The sequence below is a fragment of the Prinia subflava genome (assembly GCF_021018805.1).
Source record: "Prinia subflava isolate CZ2003 ecotype Zambia chromosome W unlocalized genomic scaffold, Cam_Psub_1.2 scaffold_33_NEW, whole genome shotgun sequence".
Classification (NCBI taxonomy): domain Eukaryota; kingdom Metazoa; phylum Chordata; class Aves; order Passeriformes; family Cisticolidae; genus Prinia; species Prinia subflava.
Genome location: NW_026960610.1, coordinates 2,107,437 through 2,121,329, shown reverse-complemented (window position 1 = coordinate 2,121,329; position 13,893 = coordinate 2,107,437). Strand labels below are relative to the sequence as shown.

At 48.2% G+C, this 13,893-nt stretch overlaps 1 protein-coding gene across 1 annotated transcript in view; it reads left to right on the top strand.

Moving 5' to 3' along the window:
• Positions 1 to 3,909: 3,909 nt before the first annotated feature.
• Positions 3,910 to 13,893, top strand: part of ZNF532 (zinc finger protein 532) — a 67,568-nt gene continuing 57,584 nt past the window's right edge. The window contains exon 1 of the mRNA XM_063424508.1: positions 3,910 to 3,928. The gene's annotated coding sequence lies outside the window, so the exon portion shown is untranslated. The remainder of the gene's footprint in view (positions 3,929 to 13,893) is intronic.

Sequence of the window (13,893 nt, the reverse complement as noted above, 5' to 3'; positions counted from 1 at the left end):
TCCAGGATGATAGCCATGCTTGAAGTAATCTGTACATGAGCTTGAATTTCTGTTTTCCTTCTGCAGGGTGTTAAATAGTGCCATACCTATTAATGAATGAGATGTACCTGCATTAACTATTCTGTGCAGTTGACTTCAAAATCAGATTACTGCTTGAGACATGGTCTAGGAGTGTAATACTTAGCTAATATTTTGTCAGTTTCCTAATTTGTATAAAGGCTTATTATTTTTTCTTACTGTGTAATAAACTGTTGTCCACAAAATTATGTATCTGTGCATATGTAGTTGCTATATTCTTCTATTCCTTCCAGCCTTAAAAAGCCCAAAACCTTACTGAAACAAAACATGTAATGGAAGAATTTCCTTAACAGTAAAGAAGGGGAAATCTGAATCATGAGCTTCAGCTCAAGATATACAGATCTTGGCCTGGGCTGAAACCCTTGCTCCTCGAAGCTCAACCGTTGCCTCTTGAGAGGTGCAAATGCATTTGATCTTTAATAGGTACCCTTGGACATATTTTTATATGCATGTATATACTTCTGTGTGTGTAAATTGATTTAAATCCCCTATGGGAAGAATAGTATGGATATTGCCATCTTAGATCTAGAATTAAATTCCTGCTGTGCTTATAGGAATTGAATCATTTCACAAATGTTAAATTAGTCAGCAGTTAGGTGCTGCTAAATCCTTCAGGCATAAACCCCTGCCCAAGTCTGAACCCTATGATTCAGCAGCAGGGCCTCCCTTAGCCTTTGGCATGCATGGTGCCTGTGGAAATCATTCTACATTGATTCTAGACCGATTTTCCTCTGTGTGCATCATCCATGTTGCAGTTATCAGAGTGAACCCTGTCATTCAACCTCATCACCCTTTTGCACATTTACATTAAATCTGCTTTTGCTAATACCTTTAACAGAGGTTCTCTAAGTGACCTAAACCATTCAGACTTGTCCAAATCGTCTGACAAAAGTCTGCCTGTGGTAGTAGAGTGTGTGGAGGAAAACTTTATCTGTCGGAGCCCTCTTTAAAAAGAGAATGGTGATGGAAAGGCATTTTCTCACTGCAGCACTGTCTTTATGAACTGGTCTAACTTTTAATCATTAGTGTTCAGAATGAAATACTCTGGTTCTTCAGGACAAGCTGCAAGCAGCACCCATTTCCTTTGGCCCAGATCCAGGAAAGCACTTTAAAAGTTCAACAGGCATAAATTAACATTTTAGTGTCAGTGAAATTGGTGGGATTAAAAGATATGCCTAAACCTAGGCAGGTGTTACAGCTCTCTTTGGCTTGAGGTACCCTTTCTAAATCGAAGCCTCAGGGTTAGTTTTTTTCCTACAGTGCAGTTATTTGGAGATAATTGTTTTTGCTGAAGTATCTGGTAGGCTAAATTACTTTGCCCTCTGCTTTAGCATTGCTGTGTGGTTTTGTATAACTTAAGTGTTTGTTACCTGGGTTTGGACGTTGAATAGGTTTAGAAGAAAGGTTTAAGGTAATCCAAATAAACTCAGGCTTCTCTGGCAAAAGAAAGGTTCATGTGCTTCAGAAAGGCCAAGACACTTCCTCCATTGTCTGTCACCACAGTGCAGTAAGGTGGGAGTGCATTTACCTTCTCTACCTCCATAGAGCTCTGCAGGCTGACTCCTCTTGTTGTCCTGAGAGTCCTGAAACTGCCTCTGGTTCCAGAAGACCATCTGCACCATGGAACTCTTCAGTAGACTTCAGGGCTGGTGTTGCTGTCTCTGTAGTTACTGCCTTGGTTCATGCATCAACTACTTTTCCTCATTCTCTCAGCTAATTAGTAACTTTGCAGCTCTCACATGCAGTAAGCTCCTGGGCTATGTTTACCTTGACATAAATTCCTCACTGCTGTAATGCGGATATGTATTGCCAGGGCTCTATTAATGGGGACTGGACAGAGCAACGCACGGTACAACCAATATGGTCAGATCATACGTTCTCCTCTTTATTCCCGAAATGGCTGGTTTTATACAGTGTCAGATAGTTTACAGTTCTAGGTGTTTTCTAATCAGCATTCAGCGTGAGAAAGAATGCAAACAATCTTAGCTTAAGGCAGCTACCGTGATTCTACTCTAACTGTCCTATCTGAAGCATGCACATACCTTAACTTAAATTCTAACTGCGCCACAGGCTTATCTACTTTCACACAGGCCTAAGACTGAGGCCCAGCAGGCCCAAACCCTAGGCCCAGTTTGGGATTGCTCAAACTTCATTCCATAACGTCATTCTCATGTTACAAATTCCCTCTTTTTCTTTTGAGCTATCCAAACTGACTCTATGGCACGGCTGGCTACTTTTTGCATACACTATAACAAGCAAAGTACAATTTGATCCACCCAGAGAAACCCCATGACCCCAGCCATTAAAAGCAAAGACACAAAAGCACAGGACTCGGTCCCTGCCATTCACCCGTTCGTATGTTCAAAATATCAACTGCCAAAATTGTCTGTGGTCTCTTCTTCTTCACTGCATGGTGATGTATCATGACTGCAGGCTTCTCTGTTGTTGCTGGGATGGTTGGCGTTGCCTCCTGTCAACGCAGCTGCAATGATGTGTCCCTGTTGCTCTATCGCGTCTTGCATGGCTGTTGTGAATGCTGTTGTTTGGTTGTCTTGTTCAGCTCTGGCAGCTTTTACTAGCATCTCATCAACTGCACAACCTTGAGGGAGAGAAGCCAAAACATTTCTGGTACGTGAGTTGGCATTCTCAAAGGCAAGGGAACGAAACAGATGTTCTTGCACTTCTGCAGGTAAATCCTGGGCATCTTTTAAAGCTGCAGACAAGCGATCGATGAACTGGCCATATGGCTCAATGGCCCCTTGCTTAATATTAGCATATGATGCAAGCTTTTTCTCTTCTGGAACCAATAGCAAAGCCTTGTGGGCCAACGCCTGCGACAGCTGGTGGATTTCAATTGGAAATGTGAGTTATACATTGGTTGTGGCATACGGTCCTCGTCCTGTTAACATATCGGGTTGGATTCCATAAAATGGATCTCCCACTATTTGATGCCTGTTGGCCTCTTTGGTGGCTAAACGTCTCCATTCTCTCTCAAAAATAAGAAACTGCAAGGGTGTCAATAGTAAAGATGCTATGCTGGAACAGTCTGCTGGACAAAGGAGGTCAGCAGTAAAAATGTTATGTATTATATTCTTGGCTGCTTTGGACCTAATACCATGCGTCGAAACTGTTTGCTTGGCTGAATTTAACACTTTCCACTCGTGGGGAAACCCACCAAGCCTGATTTTGTTCTACAATGACTGGGCAAACAATGGAATTGGCAGCTTTAAAATCACCATCTAAAATAGCATCTTTTAAAATGCCAGCCCAATGCTTTTGAATTGGATCTTGTTGGGTGGCAGGCAGAGCCATCTGCTGTGCAGCAGGCGGCAATGCCTGGTCAGGTTGTAGGGAAGACAAAGCTGATAGATTTTGCATTTTTTGCGGAGAAATTCTGGATGCTGCAACTGCTTGCTGCTCAAGCTGGCTCTGGCGATAGAAAGTTCGGCTAGTTTAGTAATTCATTTGTTGTAATTCATCTGAACGCCGTACTTTTTCTTGCAGCTGCGGTGCGTGACGAACGTCGGGCTCAGAACCCTCTCCGTCTGAGTCAGATTCTGGCAGGGGGCAATGGGTTGCCTGTTGGTGGGTGGCGGGCTGCACCGTTGCTGGCTGTGGCAGCATGGGAACGTCAGACCGGACCGGGTCCGAGTTCCCAGAAGTGGTAGTGGAAGTTGCCATGTTTGTTTTGGTCACATGTGCCTGCATCATCGGCTTCCCTTCCGGTGAAGGGATAGCCAGCACCGCCCTGCTCTCGTCACTGCCCCGAACTCTGCCTCTCTGCTGCGTCACTTGTGCCTGGCCCGTTCCTCCTGTCTTCTCCACAGAGAAGTGATCAATGCCTACAGAGGTAAGCACCTCTTCTGTGGGTTACCATCAGGCAGCCTGTCAGAAACTGCTCAGATTATTCCCGTCTGAAAGGGCTGTTTGCCAGAGCTGTAGGTGTTTAAAGTGGTCCCAGAAGTCTTCTCTGTTCACATCCTATCTTCTTTGTGCCTGCCAGCTCTTTTCCTCTCTTTCCTCTTCTGCTGAACGCCAGTAGTATGCATGAGACCCGTGGGCCCAATTTTCTGAAGCCTGAGAATTGCTGGCTTTCCCAAGAGAAAGTTTTCAGCAGTTTCTCCTTTCCCAGGCAGCTTTGTGTAAATAACTTTTCTTCCCATAACATTTCTGGGTAAACAATATTCCTTTCCTGTCACCATGAGATCTTCCTAGTTTGCTGAGTGTTCATACTAAAGTAGAAGGGTGCACCTTCTCACGCTGGTTAATGTAAACAGGAGATCGTGTTTTGTAAATATTGCCATTGTTATGAATTCCTTCTCCAAGAGAAGGGGGGGGTTGAATGACAGCCTCCTTGACCAATGTGGTGAGAGGTGGGAAGAGAAAGAGAAAGGAAATGCCACGATCACCCCATCCTGCAACAGGCAGCTCCACAGGATCCAAAACCACTATGGAGGCCATGCAGAAAAGGAGAGGATGGCCGAATCCGTGTCCATGTCAATCAGATGTTGAAGAGGCGTCTCTGATGGGTGGCACCAGGGTGGCACAGAGTACACAAGGTTTCAGGATCAGACAGGATCACAATCCAGTGCACTTGAGGCAGCTCAGCAGACTTGCAGCGGCCGCCTTCATGACACAGATCCCCGAACCTGAGGACAGAAAACTTAAAAAACACAAATTGAGCAATTTGAATTTTCTCAAAGAATGCGACATGGGAGGTGGGTGTGGAAACCACTGCACAAATGTGCACTTCGCAAGAGTCCAAAATGACCATTGCTACTGTGGTGACATCAGCACCTCCTGAACTGCAGATGCTGGCTGCAAGCCATCCAAACAAACTTGCTCTTGCTCCAGAGCTTGGGAAACTGTTTCGTTCCTCAGACATCTTTCTACGCTTCCGATTTTTCAGGCTTGGCAAGGGCTGGCCATCAACATGAACCACTGCTTTGCATATGTCTGGGGTATGGTCTGGCCTGCCACACCATGCGCAGAAAAACAAGGGGGTTACTTTCTGTGCCTCCTTTCCCTGTGTCCGCTGCTCACTCTTCAGCCCCTTATCAGATGGCTGTGGGGCAGCAGCTGGGGCAGACACCTTAAGGTCAGAGGTGTCCAAATCCGCACAGACCTGGATCATTTCCAGGATATTAGAAGTCTCAGGAAGTCTTCCAAGGAGCCTCTGGCAAGCAGCATTAGCATTGCTCCTTGCAAATTGTTCTAGCAATATTATTTTCAAAGTGCCATCCTCAACTTGCTTCTCTAGAGAATGCATCAGACGCCTTACAAATTGAACAAAGGTTTCGTCTGGCTTCTGGACTATATCCAACAAGTCTTGCTTTAGAGAGGAGGATAACATAGTTTTTGTCAGTGCAGATATACCTATGTCTCTGCACAGATTCAGGACAGTCTGAGAAAGGCCAAATTGCACATTGGGGTGAGCATATTCGCTTCTCCCGGTAAGCAAATCAGCTCCGACCCCAAACAAGGGATCTTCTTGAGACAATTGACTATTTTGGACAGCCACTTCTGCAGCCAGTCGTTTCCAATTGTCTTCAAAGGTAGAAACCTGAACAGGTCCAAATAACGCCAAAGCCAGGCGTCTAATTTCATATGGAAGGCTCAAATCCTCAAAATCAACACTGATCAATTGTATGACATCAGAAAAACCAACATCACTTTTGGCCACATTGCTTCGGAAGGGAGGCAGATCTGTCCAGGACAGGGCAGCGTGGCCATGAGGCTGAGAAACCACGCCCACAGCTCTTGGGACCGGCTGGGACACAGCTGCACATTCAGACAGCGTCTCCGTCAGCTCAGCAGCCAGTCTCGGCTGCAACACGGGACCAAAAATTACATCCCAATTCAGGGCAGGGCGAGCGTGCACATATGACAACGCTTCAGCCTCACTTCACCCTCTCACAGCCGGCTCGGGCCAGCTGGGGTAGCTGGGCGGCGGCAGAGAGGCCGCCTCACTCAGCCTCCGCTCCGTGTGGGGGCGTGTACTTTGCGCTGGGCAGGGAGGCGTGGCAAGTCCACCACAGCACTCAGCCCCCTGCCAGTTCGGGGGGGGGCGGGACCGGGCAGACAAGTCCCGGTAGAGAGGGAACGGCAGTGGCACGGCTGCTGCCCCTGCTCCCCGCTCAGCCTGCAAGTGCTGGCCAGGGGAGTGGGAGCACGGCACGGCCGCCGCGGCACCCAGCCCCCACCCTGTGCGGGGGGGCCGGAGCCGCGTGGGGCAGGGGGGCGTGGCAGAAAGGCCACAGCACTCAGCCCCTGCTTGGTTCGAGGGGGCCCGGGAACGCACAGGCAAGTCCTGGTCGGGGGAGGGGTGGGGCGGCGGCGCAGGGGCACCCAACCCCCGCCCAGTGTGGGGGGGCTGGTGCTGCACGGGGACGGGCCGTGCGGGAGAGAGGGGGCCGATGGCGGCGGCTGCTCTGTGGCTGCCAACCTGCTTTCAGCGGGCTGCGCAGGGAGGGGCCGGGCTGCGGCGCCAGGCTGGCCCCGCACATGCAGGGCGGGACGGGGCAGGGCTGCCTCAGCAGGGACCAGGCGAGCCACCAGGGCGGCAGATCCCCCCCGCCGGCATGACCGCCAACGGCTCAGGCGCAGAGGGCGCCTCCGTCCCCACTCCATGGCCGATGGGGAGGGGTGCCTCTGCACCCAGCGCCGGCGCAGAAGGCGGCGCCGACCCGGGAGCCGGGATGGCTTGCTCCCACGGCCCACCGGCTGCCCCAGCGCACGCTGACCCAGCAAAAGGACCTACAAAACCCTCCCAAATTTCGCGCTGGCCACACTCAACCCCCGACATGGGGGTCGGGATCTCCCACGGTGGCTCAAACCCTGCTTCAGAGCATTCATAGTCAAAAGCGACGGAGCTGGCAGGGGAACCGACTCTACTGTCTGTCAAAAACCCAGAATCCGAATCCCAATTTTGGACAGCCTCTTTTAGAAGCAAAAAGACTGTCTCCCATGATCCTAAAAGCATGCCTGCATTGGGATCTCCATCAAGGACAGATGAAAAAAGGCTTTTCCCTAGGGTTTTCCATGGGGTGACTGAAAGTGCTTTCTCAGCACTATAAAAAATTCCACGTGTCTTTCCCCAAGTGTACAGTTCTCTTACGTGTCCACTGGGTAGCTGGGATTCACGGGACATCAGGAATGATTGGAGAAGTTCAATTAGGACTCGATCTTCTGAGAACATCGTGGGTTTCTTATTGCAGCCGTGGAAGACGGGGTTTTTTCTTCTTTTTTCTCATCGCACAGCTTGCAATTTGACCACGTGGGCAACAGATGTCGCTGTGAGCCTCGCCAGAAAAAGACACACGGAGCCAGAGTTTGGGGAGATCAGAGCAGCAGCAGGGAGAATCCTCCTGCTTTGTTTATTACTTCCTATTTTATACTTCTAGCAAGGTGACCATGGATTGAAGGGTGGCATTCCCACCTCTCACCCACATTGGTCAAGGAGGCTGTCATTCAACCTCCCCTTCTCTTGGAGAAGGAATTCAAAACAATGACAATATTTACAAAACACAATTTCCTGTTTACATTAACCAGCGTGAGAAGGTGCACCCTTCTACTTTAGTATGAACGCTCAGCAAACTAGGAAAATCTCATGGTGACACCTCACTGCATCCCAGCACATAAACCAGAGGTGGGACTTATTACCACTGCAGAGCCTCCCTGCTGGTTTCTCTCTTGTTGTCTGATCTGGGATAATCCAGGTTTTAACATGGGTACAGCATACTTTCCTGTGGTGGCGTCATGGGTTAGCACTGGCCAGATGTTAATGCACCCATGAGTGTATGTTTTTCCTAATGAGCTACTGTGAGATGTGGTCAAGAACAGAGCAGAGCAGGCCTAAAACTTGAAAACAGAGAACAAAACTTTATTACATTACATAGGAACAGAAATAGAAAGGGAAACTCTAAACACACACAAAAACAGAAATGAAAACTTCCCAGAACATTTCTTCTCCTCCCCCAATTTCCACCCCCTACACGTTACCCTCCATAGACCAAAACCTTGGGTTTTAAATCAAACAATCACCACTCAAAAAACTAATCTTCAATTCAGCAAGGGAGAGAGGAGCCTCTCTCGCACCACAGACTGCTCCTCAGAAAACACAGGTCCACCCCTTATGTGTTTCCATGTCACCCGTGGCACCGCCTGGAGAAGTCTGCCATTGTGACACACTCTTTTCCATGTCCAGTGCTCTCACCACTGTCCATGGGCCAAAGCTGCATATAGGGCTCTTTTAAGGATGCTTGCGTGCCGAGCTCTCCCCATCTTTCCCCTGGGGCCGAGGGTTCCAAGAGCAGGTCTCCCCTGAGGGCAGAGGGAGCCACCACACCCTCCCCCTTTGTTCTCTGTTCGCTCTACTCTTAAAGTGCCAGTCACTGTAGCAAAAGCAGAGGCAGCTGCATCCACCCAAATGCAGTTTATGTTCAAAAGAGACTTGAGTTCAGTCTATGGCTAACATTACGCAAGAAAAGTCCAGCTCAGAAGCCACTCCTCTTCAATTCCCTGCCCCTCTAGGGTTCTTTCCAGTCGTGCTTTATCATCTCGGTCCCAGGCTGTTTTCCTTTCTCTTCTGAAACCACTAGCCATGAGAAGCAATGTCTGGGAAAAAATTTCCTTCTGCCAAGAAAGGGTTAACAGTTGCTGGCTCCTGGCAGGGTCCCAGGCTCGGCAACTCTTTACACAGCGGGAACTTCTCCTCTCCCCTCCCCCCCCTCTTTCTTCGTTGCTGCCTGCTGCTAGTGTTCAAAATGCTGAAGCAGCAGTCTCTCTCCTTGGGGAAGGGAGGGGGGGGACGGAAGGCACCTCCACAGTTTTCCACCCCTCCATCCTGGATGGGGCCAGCTCAGCTCCAGTCCTGTCCACTCTCTTCTCTCCCCGGGGCCCCAGCTTACTTCAGCCCGGCTGCGTGGTTCCCTTCAGCCTGGCCATGTGGCCCCCCTCCCCCACCCAGCCTGGGTAGGGGAGGAGGGAAATGGTGCTCCTCTCTTGAAAGCGGAGCCAGAAAAGAGGAAGTCCCTCTGGGAGGCCTCGCTTTTAACCCCTTTTGTCCTCGGAAGCATGTCCAACCCCTCAGTGGCCACCGAAGGTGCCAACATTCAAACCTGACCACTGATTGGTTTGACCACAGCCTCTTGAAAAAATTCACTTCCCCTCAAACCAGGACAGGTGGGAATACACAGGAGCAAGCCACTTGCCAGCTGGAGTGAGTTTTACTTGGAATTAGGTGCTTTACCCCCCCCCCACTCTGGTGTTACCTTACCATCAGCATCTTTTTTCCTTTTCTGATCTGCTGAGAAGAGCCATGTGCCCAGCGGGCCCTTAGTACCCTGCATGTGCTGGGACACCTTTACACCTCCCATCATCCTGTTCTATAAAACAATCCATGGGAACTCCTTATCTCTGCTGCTGGCAATCCAATAATCCCTTCTTTTCTTTATAAGCTCTGATAAACAAAAACTGTTGTTGTTGTTGTTGTTATGTGGAGACTCTAAGTTTCCAGAACTGGAAAAGCTCTGTCTGATGTCATGCAACAACTCTTAACAGAATATGATAGCAAAGATGGATTAAACCCAGGTTTGTTACCTAAAGGTCTCCAAGAGAAATAACTGCCCTTTCTCAACTAATTTTGTTTACAGTTATTTTCCTTTTAGATGAATTAGTTACAGTATTTTCTTATTGCTATAGTCTTGATGCTAGTCAGTAGTTACAATACAGTTAATATATAGTTAATAATAGGGCTGTCTTGAGAATGGTATTAATAATGTTTTTCCTTATACAAGTGATCCTGAGTCATTGGTGACAGCAGCTTCTCATGCTGGCAGATGGTGCCTCTGTAAGAAAACATGTTTTCTTGCTTTGCCCATCAGTTCATTCCCAGACTGAGCAAAGAGAACTCAGTAGTAGCATCTGTTGATGGAATAGTTCCTGTTAAACTCCATCTGCCTGCCAGCTCTAGGATGTTCAAACTGTGGTGTATATAGAAGGTACAAAAGGTATAATTAGAATTCTGGTGCATCACAAACTAGAGTGGGTTTAGTTATGTAGGATGGACATTTTTGGACAGCTCTAAGAAGTAATAAAAAATCTCATGATTAGAGAGATGATGCTCAGCAGTTGCTTTTTCAGCCTGCATTATTATTTGCACCCATGCAGTGCAAGATGGAGATTTTTGACTGATCTGAAGCCAAGCCAGTTCTTGCACGGTAGCTGCATGAGAGCCCAACTTCTGAAGGAGAGGTTTCAGAGGTGAAGGGACAAAGAGAAAAGATCCCTGGGGCTGAAAGGATGAGCCCTCCCCCCATCTCAGACAATGTGAGCCTATAATTTGGCCAAGCAGGTGCAGGCAGCCCCCAGCACTGTCACTAGTGACAGCAGCAGGTGCCTTGCCATTGCCTCATGATGGCCACCACACTGCATGGGAAACCCACACTCAAGCAGAGCAGCTGGGGGAACATGTGCCCCCACACCTCATGCCCCACAGGGAGCCGTGCTCTGTCATTGGGGGACCCTTCCAGGCAGGTAACTGCTGTAGCTGTTCTTTCACATGAAACATGTCAAGAGCCTGCCCACCTACCCTTTTGTACTGCAGAGGGGAAAGCCATCTGAGACTGCTAATCTGGCTGATGGAACTAAGCATGGGTTGCTGCTGAGCAGTGAAACCCTCAGGGCTGGGGCTGGATGCTGCCCTGGTGCCTCTGCCCTCCTCTGTACCCAAGAGATCATCCTGGTCTCCTCTCTCCCTTTGTGAATGGGAGAAGGTTGTCCCTAGTGCTGGCACATCCAAGGAGCAGTGTGGCATGCCAGCACAAGTGTTTTCCTAACTCAGGTGCACTCTAAAATATTTTTGGTGGTGTAGGTTGTTGGGTACTTTTAACACTTCCGTGGAGTAGCAGAGCACTGACCAGGTGGGGAGTGCAGCAGCTTCCCTCACTCTCACCATGCTAACACAGGAAAAGTCATCTTTGGAGCATGGGTAATGCCAAAACCCAGTAAGGATTTAGTGAACTGACAAGGACAGGACGTGTACCTTGGGCTAGGGGACTGCCTGCAGTAGACCTTGGGGGTCAGGTTGTCAGGAGAGGGAAGCTGCCAACAGGCTGCTGTTTGAGCTGAAGCCAATAGCCAGCTGTTATTAAATCCTGTCTGGTGGGAGAATCACTGCAGATGCAGCAGTATTTGCAATTTGAAAGAAATTAAAATGTTGATAACAACCCCCGTCTGTCCTAGGGAGGGAACCAAAAACCAGGACATGCCAGCTACCAGCCCCCACTGGGGGCATCTCTTACTGATCACTGTGTCATCAGATTTGTTCAGTAGACTTTTATGGCAGCAGACAAGAACTTTTGCAAACATGGGAAGTAGTGTTGTTACACAAACTAAATGGAATTTTTTATAATCCTGACTCATCTGTGGTACGTGGGGATGAATCAGATGTCCTTTTTCCAGCAGGAGATGCCAAGGACCAGCATGGAAAGTATGAGTGCTTGAAAGACTCCCTGGCCATGCTGGCCACAAACCAGCAAGCCGCCTTGATTTTAACTTTGCTTCCATTGTAGGAAGATCATCATGGGCAGCTTGGAATCAGCAACCACAGCCAGGCTGAGCTGTTGCTGTCACCCTCATCTGTGAGGACAGCATTTCCCGAAGTAAACAGAGGAAAAGTGGCAGAAAAATCACTCTTGGGTTCTTCCTTCTTTTATTATGTGCTTATTCCATTTTCTAGAGTAGGCTCTGGAAAGGCAGAAGCACAAGCACAGCTGCTGCTGGTCCCGAGTGCCTGTGTGCCCATTCCTACACAGGAGCAGCACCCCTTGTGTCACACAGCATCGTCCCCAGTGCCCGTCTCCCCAGCTGTCCAGGTGCCAGCCCCGAGGGACCCAGCAGGAACCCCGCCAGGCTGTGTGATTTAGGATGGATTTCTCAATCTCACTGACGCTCAGAACTATGCAGTGTCTCCCACTTCCTAAGGCCCTCCCAAAGCAAGGGTGCACCTGTGCCTGTTGTGTCTACTCTCACAGACACAGAACCCACTTTGGTTCTGGAATACAGTGTCTTCTTTCACTTCTTGGTCTCCTCTTCCAGGAAAGAAGTGCCTGGAGTACACAGATGATGTCTGCCCCTGCTCACGCCCATAAATCATGGCAGCAGTTGTCACACCTTGCAGGACCACATATATGTAAACTGCTGGCAGTTTCTGTCCTCTACTTCACTGCTTGAAGTGATCTATTGAGCAGTTTGGTGGGATATATACTCAGCTATACCAAGATTTTCTGAGAAAATTATATTAGATAACATCTAGAACAAAATGTAAGTTTGGCAGCAACACTTGCTCTCTTTGTGTGGTTTGCAGGATCACTGCATGGGTATTACTCATCTTCCACCCTGTGTTCAGGTGCAGCACTCTCCTTTTGCTGGGTAAATGCATGGAACACACAGCACAGGAGCTGTTGATGGCACCATCTGCAAAAGCCTAATGGCTCATTAATTAAGCAGTGGGAACCGGCACTGCCACAGTCTAATCAGATATTGTATGATGAATAATTCAGAAAGTCTCCTCGTATACTTGAATAAATATCAGGAGGAAGGAAAAAGCCCCATACGTATGGCGCGTTAAGGGAACAAAACAGGCATTCTTCAATGTGCCAGGCTGCTGAGCTCTGTGGTACTGATGTTAATCACGCAGGTGGCTAATTCCTGACTTTTAGCATCTTGTTTAAAGCCTTATGAGAGTAAGGGTCATAAGCTCTTCCTTGGCACCGATATATCCCAGTCACATTATACTTACATGGTATTGCATTGACTCTTGTTATGGCTAAGGTAATTACTACAATAGTTATAACTTTTCACATAATGTCCCTAATAACTATTAGTCTATTTATTCGTGGTCCCGAGTGAGCTTCAGCTTCAGTTCGTTATCGCCTGGTGTGACCTTCCAAATTCCCTCTGGGGCTTTCTTCACTCAGGAGTGATGGATCCAAGCCTTCTGTTCTTTGATCTTGATTGCAGTGAAGGTAGTGAGGAGCACCTGGAATGGTCCTTCCCACTGTTGTTCCAAGGTCTTTTCTGCAAAAGACTTAATGTACACATAATCCCCAGGTTGTACATCATGTACTGGCCCATCTAATTCCCTGTTTTGAGCTCCAGCCACATATCTCTCAATTTCTCTGAGTTGTTTATTTAGGGCCACCATATATCTATGTAGGATTTCTTCCCCTATTTGAATGGGTGTTGTCCCCTCTTGAACTGCATATGGCTTCCCATACAATATTTTAAAAGGGCTTAGTTTCTCCTTTGCCCTTGGTTTTGTCTGAATTCGCAATAATGCCAATGGGAGAGCCTGGGGCCAGGGCAAATTTGCTTCTTGCCCCAATCTCACAATTTGTTGTTTAATCAAATGGTTCATTTTCTCTACTTGCCCACTAGATTGAGGGTGGTATGGGGTATGCAATTCCCAGTCTATTCCCAGGTGGTGACTTATTTGCTGTACAATTTTTGAAATAAAGTGTGGCCCCCTACCTGAGGATATGGTGGCTGGAACTCCAAATCGTGGTATTATTTCTTGCAACAATGTTTTGGTCACTTCTCGGGCCTTAGCTGTCCTGGCAGGAAAGGCTTCTGGCCATCCTGAAAAGGTATCAGTTAGCACCAATAGGTAACGATACCCTCCCTTCCTGGGCAGTTCTGTAAAATCAATTTGCCATTGTTGCCCAGGTCCACAACCTTTCCCAATTTGTCTCACTTTAGGCTTTGGGGTTTTTTTAGGGTTAGTTCAGAGGCAAAGGCTACACTGACGAGTTA